This window comes from Tachyglossus aculeatus, chromosome 4 (assembly GCF_015852505.1).
Source record: "Tachyglossus aculeatus isolate mTacAcu1 chromosome 4, mTacAcu1.pri, whole genome shotgun sequence".
NCBI classification, from domain to species: Eukaryota; Metazoa; Chordata; class Mammalia; order Monotremata; family Tachyglossidae; genus Tachyglossus; species Tachyglossus aculeatus.
This window is the reverse complement of record NC_052069.1, coordinates 85,261,789-85,275,856: the sequence shown is the minus strand read 5'-3', so window position 1 is coordinate 85,275,856 and position 14,068 is coordinate 85,261,789. Positions and strand designations below refer to the sequence as shown.

The 14,068-nt window shown below is 42.4% G+C and overlaps 1 protein-coding gene across 2 annotated transcripts in view; it reads right to left on the bottom strand.

Annotated features, from left to right (window-relative positions):
• Window positions 1-14,068, bottom strand: part of STK3 (serine/threonine kinase 3) — a 363,087-nt gene that overhangs the window by 291,283 nt on the left and 57,736 nt on the right. The gene's annotated exons all lie outside the window — the stretch shown is intronic.

Genomic DNA, 14,068 nt, shown 5'->3' with positions numbered 1-14,068 from the left:
AGAATTACTCCTACCACCTCCCCCTGGAGCTCCCTACTTCTAGCCTCTACCCTCCTCCTGTCTACCCAACATCCCGAAAAAGTCCCAATTCAATCATGTTACAAAGATTCCAAAATCTCTCTGGTGAGTTTCTGCTGCCTATTGTACAAATACTAAATCTCTGTCCAAGAGCTTCAAAACACCATTCTACCTCCTCCTCCCAAAATTCCTATCTTTACTCATTTTTCCCAACATTCCCACTCTCTCCACTCTGCCCAGAATAATCCCCTGGACAACCTCTCCAAACTTTGTTCAAGTTGTCACTTCTCTGAAAACCTGTTTCCTCCCCTCACCTTCCAAGTCCCTTCGGTCCTTAGAATTGGATTAAAATCCCTTTTTATCAAATCCATGTTTTTTAAGGATATTCGTTAAGTGCTTAATATGTGCCAGGCACTGTACTAAGTTCTTGGGGTAGAAACAAGCTAATCGGGTTGGACACGGTCCAGATCCCACTTGGGGCTCACAGTCTTAATCCCCATTTACAGATGAGGTAACTGAGGCACAGAGAAGTGAAGTGACTGGCCAAGGTCACACAGCAACCTTTCATGAGAAACTTAGAATCATCTATCCACATATTCTCAATCAAATAATCTGAGAGCTCTCCGGTCTCAGGGAGTTCGGGACTTCCAATATGGACAAGAAATCCAAAGTTGGAGAATTGAGACCAGGTAGAGTGAGAAGGAATGTTTCAGAGAAGCAAAATACACAAGCTGAGGAGGAGTGGCTGGAGAAAGCTAATGGGAAGAGAGGCATATGGCCTCGAAAGCATCCGTATGGAGCTGTTGGCTGATGCACAGTGAGATTAGATGGACAAAAATTAGAACTTTATGAAAGGTGGAGAGAAGTGTGCTGTGATGTTTCAAGAGGATGATCCAAGCAGTAGCCTAAAGTATAGCAGAAGAGGGGGGCAGGGTGGTGAGGCTAGAGAATGAGAGAGTAATGTGACCGAGGTGTGAAAACTTGGAACAGGTCGGTAGCTATTTGGATGGAGTCCATGGAATGGATCCCAGGAAACAGGGCAGAAGAGGCAGGAAATGAAAGTGAAAAGTCAGAAAGGTAGTAGTAGAACCAGGTGAATACACTCAGCTCTACCATAACCAATGTTTTCAATACACATTTTGGCTACAACACGTTTTAAGAACTAGGAAATGCCCTTCCAAAAAGGATGTTTGGACTCAGCATGTCACATAATCGAAGAAACTGCTTGGGCATATACACTCTGGGTCAGAATGGGTGAGTGATACAGAATGCCTTTTTCTTAAATGCAAGGTTTTGGAAAAAAAATGCAACCCTAACATTTGAAGAGAATTGAATGCACCATGTCAGTGAAGCCACAATCTGATAGTGTTTCAAGGAAAAGGGAGATGCCTCCTCCTGAGAGGCAATGGGGAAAATGGAGAAAGAGGTAAAAGGATTGGAAAGGGGTAAGAAGGACATGGAGCAACTTCAGGAAGTTGGTGCCTGGCAGTTCCGATTTCACCAAGTAGTCGGCAAGGTTGTCAGGAATTACCGGGGGCAGGGAGCAGAGGAATGAGTTAAAGGTTTGGAATATTCGGAAACGGCTGAAGGGAATGGAGGCTTCTGGAAAGACTAGAGATGTTGTGGAGCAGAATTACGGCGGGTTAGGGGAAATCTGAAGTGAGAGAAGCTCGCTTGAGAGAGGAGTGGAGGAAATGGACTCAGGGTGTAATCCAAGGTTGGAGGCTAATGGTGCGAGAGAGATGGAGGGATGTGGGGAGAAGGGAGTAGAGTGGGTGGAGATGGAAATACCCTCTCTCTGGCCTGGAACTCCCTGCCTCCTTCATATCTGACAGACCACTACCCTCCACACTTTCAAGGCCTTATTAATAATAATAATGGCATTTGTTAAGCACTTACTACATGCAAAGCACTGTTCTAAGCACTGGGGAGGATACAAGGTGATCAGGTTGTCCCACGTGGGGCTCACAGTCTTAATACTAGACTGTTGGGCAGGGGCCATCTCTATATGTCACCAACTTGTACTTCCCAAGTGCTTAGTACAGTGCTCTGCACATAGGTAGCGCTCAATAAATACGACTGAATGAATGAATGAATAATCCCCATTTTACAGATGAGGTCACTGAAGCACAGAGAAGTTAAGTGCCTTGCCCAAAGTCACACAGCTGACAATTGGCGGAGCCAAGATTTGAGCCCATGACCTCTGACACACAAGCCCATGCTCTTTCCACTGAGCCACACTGCTTCTCTAAGATCCCAGAGGCCTTTCCCCCAATAAGCTCTCATTTCCCCTTACTCCCTCTCCCTATTGTGCTGCCCTGGCACTTGGATGTGTACCCTTTAAGCACTTGGTATTCACCCTACCCTCAGTCAGTCCCACAGCATTTATGTACATATCTGAAATTTATTTCTGTGTCTGTCTCCCCGTCTAGACTGTAAGCTCCTTGTGAGCAGGGTGCATGTCCACCACCTCTGTTGTATCATTACCAACTTGTACTTCCCAAGCGCTTAGTACAGTACTCTGCACACAGTAAGCGCTCAATAAATACGACTGAATGAATACCCTCCCAACTGCTTAGTACTGGGCTCTTTGACCAGTAAGGACTCATTCATTCATTCAATTGTATTTATTGAGTGCTCACTGTGTGCAGAGCACTGTATTAATCGTTTGGGAAAGTACCATGTGACAATAAACAGTGACATTCCCAGCCCACAATGAGCTCACAGTCTAGAATGGGGGAGACAGACATCAATCCAAATAAATAAAAATATGCAGGTGCGGACTTAAACATCATGTGTTTGGAAGATGGGTTGGGTCCAGGAGGGGTGTGACAACCTGGGATTAGTGAGTCCAAGAGTCAGAGTAGAGGTTGAAGGATCATGAGCAAGGTAAAAGGTTAAATGGATGTGGTCAAGCACTTAGTACAGTTCTCTGCACACAGTAAGCCCTCAATAAATACAACTGAATGAATGACTATGGTCAGACAGTGGTATGTCAGGGGTGGCGTGATTAGTGATAAGAGCACAATTTGCAGATGAGGTAAGCTAAAGTGTGTTAGGGCTGTGTGTGGCTGAGGTGGGGAGTGAAGCTCAGTAATGTACAGCGGTGGATAGGATGGGTGGTCAGGGGGTTCATTAAGATGAAGGAGCACAGAAAGACAGTCGATTAGTCAACTGTATTTATTGAACGCTTACTGTGTGCTGAGCCTGTCCCTTCAAAGCGCTACTGAGAGCTCACCTCCTCCAGGAGGCCTTCCCAGACTGAGCCCCCTCCTTCCTCTCCCCCTCCTCCCCCTCCCCACAGCACCTGTATATATGTATATATGTTTGTACGTATTTATTACTCTATTTTATTTATACATATTTATTCTATTTATTTTATTTTGTTAATATGTTTTGTTTTGTTGCCTGTCCCCGCCTTGTAGACTGTGAGCCCGCTGTTGGGTAGGGACTGTCTCTATATGTTGCCAACTTGTACTTTCCAAGCGCTTAGTACAGTGCTCTGCACACAGTAAGCACTCAATAAATTGAATGAATGAATGAATAAGCACTTGGGAGAGTACAATATAACACTATTACAGACACATTCCCTCTCACGTGGAGCTTACAAAGTCTGGCGGAAACTTGGGGGAGGCAGGGAGGGTAGAAGACAATGAAACCAGTAGCTGCAGGCTGTGGAGGAGAAGGATAATGGCATAAACAAAGAGGAGGTGAGAGGGTGTTACTCTGCACACAGTAAGCGCTCAATAAATAAGATTGAATGAATGAAAGGAACAAAATTGTCATTGTAGGTGAGGAGCCAATCAACTCTTCCCCCTTTCCCTGTGGGTTGAGGGGAGCGGGAGGAAGTGAGGCCTTCTCATGAGCAAGCAGTTGAGGAGACAATGTCATCATGAGAGAACCAAGTCTCAGTGATCATCATCATTATCAATCGTATTTATTGAGCGCTTACTATGTGCAGAGCACTGTACTAAGCGCTTGGGAAGTACAAATTGGCAACATATAGAGACAATCCCTACCCAACAGTGGGCTCACAGTCTAAAAGGGGGAGAAGTGATGACAAGTAGGAGTGAACTAGGAACAGGTAAGTAATGAATGGGAGTTTAAGCCTGATGGAGCAGGGATACCGTGGGCCTCTGCAGAAAAGGCTCATGGAAGAGAAGGGTAATAATAATAATAATAATAATGGCATTTATTAAGCGCTTACTACGTGCAAAGCACTGTTCTAAGCGCTGGGGAGGTTACAAGGTGATCAGGTTGTCCCACGGGGGCTCACAGTCTTAGTTAATCCCCATTTTATAGATGAGGTAACTGAGGCCCAGAGAAGTTAAGTGACTTGCCCAAAGTCACACAGCTGACAAGTGGCAGAGCAGGGACTTGAACCCACGACCTCTGACTCCAAAGCCTGGGCTCTTTCCACTGAGCCACGCTGCTCAGTAGTGTGGTAGTGTGTGGGGTGAAGATATGTGGACACCTGATACACTCTTAGGTGCCAAATGGTATTGTTGAGAATGGGAGGTTTCAAGGGAGGGCAGAGTGAAGGACATAGTAATAGTATGTATTAAGCACTCACTGAAACTGAGGAATTCCTTTTTTTTTTTTTGGTACGGTATTTGTTAAACGTTTACTATGTGCCAGGCGCTGTACTAAGCTCTGAGGTCGATACAAGCTAGTCAGGTTGGACACAGTCCACGTCCTTCATCGGGCTCACAGTCTTAATCTCCATTTTACAGATGAGGTAACTGAGGCGCAGAGAAGTGAAGTGACTTGCCCAAGGTCACAAAGCAGATAAGTGGTGAAGCCAGGATTAGAAGCCAGGTCCAGGCCCGGGATCTATCCACTATTTCAGGCTGCTTCTCCTTGATGCTGAAAGTGTCTCCATCCTCAACAGCCACTGTCTCCCCCAGCATGCCCCCCATCCACATTTAGAGGAGCGTTTTAATGTTATTTGTGTTGCTCGTGCTGTCCCCGCACATACATTTTTCAGAAACGGTCTTCTGTCGGGATTCGAATACCAAATGACACTGTTTTTCATTAAAATGGGACACTCGTCAAAATTGCACAAGTTAATCGCATCTATCATGACAACTTCTTTTCCTACAAGGGTGTCTAAATTCCTACAGTGAGGGAAATTCTTTATGCTCCAGAGAAGTATTTTTTAAACCCTCTATAGACATCTGTGTTAAAAGGTCACTTACACGTTAAATCAAGTTAAATAAATTGCTAAATCCTACTCCGGAATGAGATACTCATACTCATTTACAACTCTGGCTTCCCAATGGGGACTAATTTGAAATGACTTATCCTTGTTTTTGTACAGAATATCTGAATCATGTTTACCCTTAAGGACGAGACTTTTAGAGATTATCTGAAATCACTGCTTTGGTTTACCATCACTAAATATACGCTAGCAAAGTCCTTTGCCTAGACCACAGTTGAGTAGTTCGTGGATTTGTTCATTTCAGGTGATCCTAAAGACATCACAAAAATTACTGTGTGTTTGTAGATCAGATGCACTATTTAAAATAAAACTGAAATACAACTACTCTCCTTACTGCCGTCAAATTCCACTCAAAAAAATTTAAAACGAGAACTTCCATCAACCCAAAATCCTACTTCAAAAACACTACTAGTAATAAGATACAGACCATATGTGGACTGAAGCTATTTAGGAACTTCAAATGTAAAAATGATGATGTGGAGTTTAAGGTCAACTATACTCAGAAAAGTATGTACACATTAACAATATAATGTTGAGATTATATAGATTACTGCAAACAAAATGGTATACTTGGGCCTCCCTCAAAACTACAAATATTTAGAAAGTAAAAACACAGTAGAAGAGACATCTGTATTTACCCAAACAGATATTAGCAGTCTGTTTCTAAACGCTAAAAACAAACTCCGATGTACATAAGGCGTAGTTGGCAGTGTTTAAATCATTTACAACAGGACCAACCTGGTTGATAGCATCAACTGTTTGAATTGATGAGTGGAACTGAACCACGCAATTCTCTGTTCCCAGGCAAACAAATGCATACAATTCCCTGCGTATTTTGTCTTAAATGGAGACATCAACTAAAGATATTCTGAAGAAGGGGACATGGAAAAGATTCCACTTTGGTCAAGATATGGAAGGTGGGCAGGGACCAGCTCTACCGTACTGTACTCTTCCAGTAATAGTAACAACATTTATAGTATTTGTTAAGCGCTTAGTCTGGGCCAAGCACTATAAAAAAAGCACTGGGTAGATACGAGATAATCAGCTTGGACTCTGTATGTGTTCCAAAGAGGGATCACAGTTTAAATCTGAGGGAGGAGGATTTAATCCCCATTTTACAGGTGAGGTAACTGAGGCATAGAGAAGTGAAGTGACTTGCCTGAGGTCACCCAGCATACAAGTAGCAGAAGCCAGGATTAGAACCCAAGTCCTCTGACACCCAAGCTCTTTCCATTACACCACGCTGTTTCCCAAGCGCATAGCACAGTACTTGCTACATATTAAGTCCTCAATCAACGCCATTAATTGATTGATTGATTCTGAAAAACAGTTTCCTAAAGGTATAATTTTAGTACCAAGTGGGACAAGGACTGTGTCCAACCTGATTAGCTTGTATTTACCCCAGGGTTTAGAACGGTGCTTGACACATAATAAGCTATAAACAATAACCATGATAGCAGAGTGGCTCAGTGGAAAGAGCATGGGCTTGGGAGTCGGAGGTCATGGATTCAAATCCCAGCTCAGCCACCTGTCAGCTGTGTGTCCTTAGGCAAGTCACTTAAACTTCTCTGGGTCTCAGTTCCCTCATCTGTAAAATGGGGATGAAGACTGGGAGCCCCACGTGGAACAACCTGATCACCTTGTATCCCCCCAGCACTTAGAACAGTGCTTCGCAAATAGTAAGCGCTTAACAAATACCATCATCATCACTTGCAGTGCCTCAAATTCAGAATCTTCCTGATGATACGATTACAAAAAACATTCTCACCACAGTACAGTGCTCTGCACACAATAAGTGCTCAATAAAGGCCATTGGTTGACTGATTGGAACCAATCAGTTGATTTACTTGATTACTAAATTCTTCTGAGAAGAGTGAGCAGCTGCAGGAAGAATCAGTGAGGCCTCTGAGAAGCAGTGTGGCTCCCCGGGCTTGGGAGTCAGAAGGACCCGGGATCTAATTCCGACTCCGCCATTGTCTGCTGTGTGACCTTAGGCAAGTCACTTAACTTCTCTGTACCTCAGTTACCTCATCCGTAAAAGGGGTATTAAGACTGTGAGCCACACACGGGACATGGACTGTGTGCAACCTGATTAGCTTGTATCTACCCCAGTGCTTAGGAACAGTGCTTGGCACATAGTAAGCACTTAACAAATGCCATCAGAAAAAAAGGGAAGAGAGAAGAGGAGAGCAACACGTGATGACGGAGCTCTGATACCAGAAGTTTCAAGGGTTAAGAACCAAGTCCAACCTGAGCCTATTGTTGGGTAGGGATTGTCTCTGTTGCCGAACTGTACTTTCAAAGCGCTTAGTAAAGTGCTCTGTATACAGTAAGCACTCAATAAATACAATTAAATGAATGAAAACACAGTCCCATATCCCTCCCCGCTCCTACCATCACCACCACCACTAGCAGGGAGGAAGGGTCTCCATTCTACCCAACTGCAAGCAAGGAGAGCTCATATCTCCCATCCTCCTGTCTCTCCCCACTTCAATCCATACTTCACACCGCAGCCCGGATTGTCTTTGTCCAGAAACGCTCTAGGCATGTTACTCCCCTCCTCAAAAATCTCCAGTGGCTACCAATCAACCTACGCATCAGGCAGAAACTCCTCACCCTCGGCTTCAAGGCTGTCCATCACCTCATCCCCTCCTACCTCACCTCCCTTCTCTCCTTCTCCAGCCCAGCCCACACCCTCCGCTCCTCTGCCACCACCAATCTCCTCACCGTGCCTCGTTCTCGCCTGTTCCGCCATCGACTCCCGGCCCACATCATCATCCCCCGGGCCTGGAATGCCCTCCCTCCACACATCCGCCAAGCTAGCTCTCTTCCTCCCTGCAAGGCCCTACTGAAAGCTCACCTCCTCCAGGAGGCCTTCCCACACTGAGCCCCCACCTTCCTCTCCCTCCATCCCCCCGCCTTACCTCCTTCCCCTACCCACAGCACCTGTATATATGTATATATGTTTGTACGTATTTATTACTCTATTTTATTGGTACATATTTATTCTATTTATTTTATTTTGTTAATATGTTTTGCTTTGTTCTCTGTCTCCCCCTTCTAGCCTGTGAGCCCATTGTTGGGTAGGGACCATCTCTATATGTTGCCAACTTGTACTGCCCAAGCGCTTAGTACAGTGCTCTGCACACAGTAAGCACTCAATAAATACGATTGAATGAATGAGAGCAGCGTGGCTCAGTGGAAAGAGCACGGAATTTGGAGTCAGAGACTGTGGGTTCAAAACCAGCCTCCGCCGTTTGTCAGCTGTGTGACTTTGGGCAAGTCACTTCACTTCTCTGGACCTCACTTCCCTCATCTGTAAAATGCAGATGAACACTGTGAGCCCCTCGTGGGACAACCTGATTACCTTGTATCTACCCCAGCACTTAGAACAGTGCTTTGCACATAGTAAGCGCTTAACAAATACCAACATTATTATTAAGGAGAGTCCATCTATTTTTTTTTTAACAATGTTGAAGGTCAATGAATACCATGGGCCCCAGGGTAGGCTAGTTGCCCTTGAAAGGCTATTAACACTTGTGAAATGCCTGATTCACTAGCATGGCTTAGTGGGTAGAGCACAGGCCCAGGAGTCAGAAGGTCATGGGTTCAAATCCTGCTCCACCACTTTCATTCATTCAATCATATTTATTGAGCGCTTACTGTGTGCAGAACACTGTACTAAGCACTTGGAAAACACAAATCAGCAACACATAGAGATGGTCCCTTCCCAACAATGGGTTCACTTGTCTGCTGTGTGGCCTTGGGCAAGTCACTTCGCTTTTCTGTGCCTTAGTAACCTCATTTGTAAAATGAGGATTGAGACTGTGAGCCCCTTGTGGGACAGAGACTGTGTCCAACACAAACTGCTTGCATCCACCCCAGCACTTAGTGCAGTGCCTGGAACATAGTAAGCACTTATTATTATTACTAACTCCTCAAGCATTAGATGTCTAAAACTGAGCAACTCAACTTCCCTCCCAAACCCTCTCCTCTCACTAACTTTCATCATCAATCAATCGTATTTATTGAGCGCTTACTATGTGCAGAGCACTGTACTAAGCGCTTGGGAAGTACAAATTGTCAACATATAGAGACAGTCCCTACCCAACAGTGGGCTCACAGTCTAAAAGGGGGAGACAGAGAACAAAACCAAACATACTATTCGCTCTCTCCTTCAACCCACATATTCAACTCTCTTCCATAAGCCACCTCGTCCTCTCCATACCAAACTGCTATCATATCAACTACTGAATCGCCTTTAAAAAAAAATGGTATTTGTTAAGTGCTTACTATGTGCCAGGCACCGTACTGGGGTAAGATACCAGATAACCGGTATTATTGTTATTATTATTATTATTATTATTATTACTACTACTACTATTTATATACCTTTAGACTCTGTTGCTTTCCCTTATGAACCTTGAGGGCAGAGAACGTGTCTCCTAACTCTATGCCTTCCAATCATTTAGTACACTGCTTTGCACAGACTGTGTTCAATGAATACTATTAATTGATCAGGTGAAATTACTGAACTATTATGAACTTTAGCAGTTTATGAGAGTTAAATTTTTTATGACTGCATTGCAACCCCTAATTTTAAATTGACCACTGTGTAATGGGAGGGCCTGGGTTTCATCGTCTATAGCTTTTTCCCCAGTGCCCTCTTCGGTTCTTAGTACAATGCAGTACACTTACTAAATAGCCGAAGATGATGATATGCTTGACGGTTCCTCTTCTCACAGTAAAGTCTGTACTGCAATATTGTTCCTTAATAAGTCTGACCTACTGAAATTCATAATTTCTTAAAATTTTCCTTATATTTGAAAATACCTTTACCTACAGGTATCAAAGAAAAATACTAATTTTAATCAGATTGCCAGTTCTACAGGTGCTTGTTACATTGTACTCTCCCAAGTGCTTAGTAGAGTGCTCTGCACACATTAAGTGCTCAATAAATAAATAATTGATGCAGATGTGGATTAACAACCACCGGAAGTTCTTGAGGAGTGGGGAAACATGGCCTGAAAGTTTTTGTAGAAAAATGATCTGGGCAGCAGAATGAAGTACGGACTGGAACGGAGAAAGATGAGAGGCTGGGATGTCAGCGAATGAATGAATATGCTTATTTACAAGTCTACCATGAAATATTAAAACCTATTCGCTTCAATACACAAGAAACACCAATAACTTGTTTTGTGCCTCTTCCACTCAAGCACCTTAAGAAGTGAGAAACTAGAAGAAGCAATTTTTCTCAGCAAAAAGCAATTACAAATACAGAATTAGCGATAAGAAGGCTTAACTCTATTTTCTAATTAATCCAGTTATATCCCCTAATGTCAGCAACTCTGCATAGGACCTGAAGTAGGAAGACACCTTACTACTCATTATTTATTTATAATGACATCTACAAAATCCTCACCCCTTCAAAACTTTGCTACCATTGACAAAAGCAACATTCTCATCTCAGCCTGATGTTAGTAAGCCAACCATATTTACTAAGCACTTACTATGTGCACGGCACTTTACGAAGGGCTTGGTGGAGTACAATACAATAACAAACACATTGCTTGCCCATAACATTACAGTTTAGAGGGGGAGACAGACATTAAAATAAATAGATAAAATTAGAGATATGTACATAAGTGTTGTGGAGGTGGGGGGAAGAATAAAGGGAGAAAGTCGAGATGATGTAGAAGGGAATGGGAAAAGAGGAAAGGAGAGCTTAGTCAGGGAAGTCCTCTTGGAGGAGATAAGCTTTCAATAAGGCTTTGAAGCCAGAAGAGTAATTGTCTATCAGATATAAGGAGAGTGGGCATTCCAAGTCAGACGCAGGACATGGGTGAGAAGTCAGCAGGGAGATAGATGAGATTGAGGAACAGTGAGAAGATTGGCATTACAAAAGCAGAGTGTGCAGGCTGGATTGAAGGAGAGTAGAGCCCACTGTTGGGTAGTGACCGTCTCTAAATGTTGCCAACTTGTACTTCCCAAGTGCTTAGTACAGTGCTCTGCACACAGTAAGCGCTCAATAAATACGATCGAATGAATGAGAGTAGTGAAGTGAGGTAGGAGGGGGCAAGTGATTGAGTGCTTAAAAGACAATGGTGAGGAGTTTCTGTTGGATTGCAGAGGTGGATGGGCAACCACTGGAGGTTCTTGAGGAGTGGGGAAACACAGCCTGAACGTTTTTATAGAAAAATGATCTGGGCAGCAGAGTGAAATATGGACTGGAATGGGGCGAAATAGAAGGCAGGGAGGCAACTGTTGGGTAGGGACCATCTCTATACGTTGCCAACTTGTACTTCCCAAGTGCTTAGTACAGTGCTCTCAATAAATACGATTGAATGAACAAATGAATCAACAAGGAGGCTGATACAGTAATCAAGGCAGGTGCCTGGATTAACTTTGGAGCAGTTTGGATGGAGAGTAAATGGGTGGATTTTAGCAATTTTGGTGGATGTGTGACCTTAGGCAAGTCACTTCACTTCTCTGTACCTCAGTTACTTCACCTGTAAAATGGGGATTAAGACCGTGAGCCTTCCATGGGACAGGGGCTGTGTCCAACCTGATTAACTTTTATCTACCCTAGCACTTAGAACAGTGCTGGTCACAAAATAGTGCTTAATACCATAAAAACACCTGTTAAATATGGCTCTTAATGGTACTAGGAAAACTCCTCCAAAAACCCAACCTGACACATCTGATAGGCTTAAATATTTCCGCAATATAGTAATTAGACATTACCATTGTTCTTAAAACCCTGAAGGTATGGTACTTTATTACAATACTGTGAATTAGTAAAGTGCTTTCACACAGTTATCTCATTATATCTTCAAAACACCCCTGAGGGTTAGGAGAGACAAGTATCTTTATCCCCATTTTAGGTATAAAAAAATCAAAGCCCAGGGAGGTTGTGATCTGTCCAAAGTAGAACAGCAAGGGAATGATGGTTCCAGGACTAGAACTTGGTCTCGCAACGCCACACTTGTGTTATTCTCCTCTAGGCCCAAACTGACTGTTCCCCAAGTTGGCCCCATATTGACAATCTCCCAAAGAACATGCCAGCCATTTTTATTTGGTTTTTCTAGCTCTCTGTCACTTAAATGTGTCATTTGCTACCTAAGTAGCAAAACTATGACAGACTTCAGTTTTGTGTTGTCAAAGAAAATCTTTGGACATTGGTTTAATACATGCACTTAACAAAACAAAACTTAAAGGAACGAGCAAGCCCTTTAGTGCTTAATAAAATTTGCAACTACACATCAGTTTAAAGTAAAATATAGCCATAATTTCAGAGTTGGTGCTTCTCGTTCATCTTCCAAAGAAATCAAATCCCAGACAAATCATCGCCCAGGGTTCAGCCCCTTAGAATCCATTATTTCCAACAGCAAACTCAGGAGGGTTACTGTGGCTTTGCTCATTTTTCTTCTAAATGCAAAATTTCTTCTTCATGATTTTCTCTACGGTGCAGTAACTCCATAGGAAAAATCTGCAAGATGACTTAAATTTAGGAAATAAACAGTTAAAAGCCATGTCAATGCTCTCTTCCTTCCAACTACCTTTTCCTTACTCACCTCGCCAGATCGCCATGCCTCAAATGATTTATCGTACCTCTTATGAAACCAATTACTTGTTCAACAAAAAAGATACAACTAAAGACAAGTATACAAGGGGGAATTTAAACAAGTGTCTCCATTGCACACTGTTGCCTCATAAAATAATACGGAATTCTTTTAGTAGAACCCCGGTGTGTTTCTATTAGTTTGTGAAGTTTTTGTCTTTGGTGAGGATTTAAATTATTTTTCAAATTTAAGTGAAATTATTTTTTACAAAATATTCTTCCCCCCATTCAAGAATCATTTGATTTTTGTAAACTCGAGTTAGGCATTATAATCAGAACGTCACAGAAAACTTAATCCACTCTGTCAAACAGGGATTACTTAACTGCTGCTTCATTTCCTTGAGAAATCCTATTTACTTTATTTTCCACAACAGAATAAAAAAGCTTCAGTAGAGTAAACTTCCAGCTTACTTCCCATTCAAATTTTAAGATGATTTTGGTTAACCGCAAATTGACTCAAGTATTTAAGCATTTTTCTGAATGTATTTTACTGGACCATTTCTGACAACCTATAATAATATCATACAGTATTAGGTTACCATTCTTTAGAATTACAAATTGTCTATGACTATTCTCCTCCATCATTTCACCGATAAACAGGGCAGTTTCATTGTTAGAAATTAGAGCCAAAACTAACTAGGTGCCCAGTTAAGCCTAAGGTAACTATTATGTAAATAGCTCTCTCAGTAAGTTAAAACACGGCCATAAAAGTATTTTGCTAATTAGAACTTTTCACTAAATTGCATAACAAAAATGCAATGACAAGTCCATATTGCTTTTAAACATCCTGAAATGATTAAAAATATAATTTTCTATAGGCTAAAATTTGAGGGGAAAATTGGAGTACCTGTGGGTTTTTTTTTAAATAGCACTTGACTTTATCTTTCACTAGAGCTGAAGAGAGACTGTTTGAAGAGGCCAAAGCAGAAAAATTTAAAATTGTGGTACCCTTCTCTTAAACTTTTCACTACCCCCAAACCGTCGTAGAATTTTTCATCTGCCACTCCCACTTAATCAAGCCTTCTCATATTTCCCGGATGAATATCTGAGTGTACGAGTCAATGAAATCTAAATGAAATCTGCATCAAGAAAATGAATTTTACCTGGTTTTTGTAAACAATCTTCTCTTCAGAGGATTCATTCATTTATTCAATCGGATTTACTGAGCGCTTACTGTGTGCAGAGCACTGTACTAAGCGCTTGGGAAG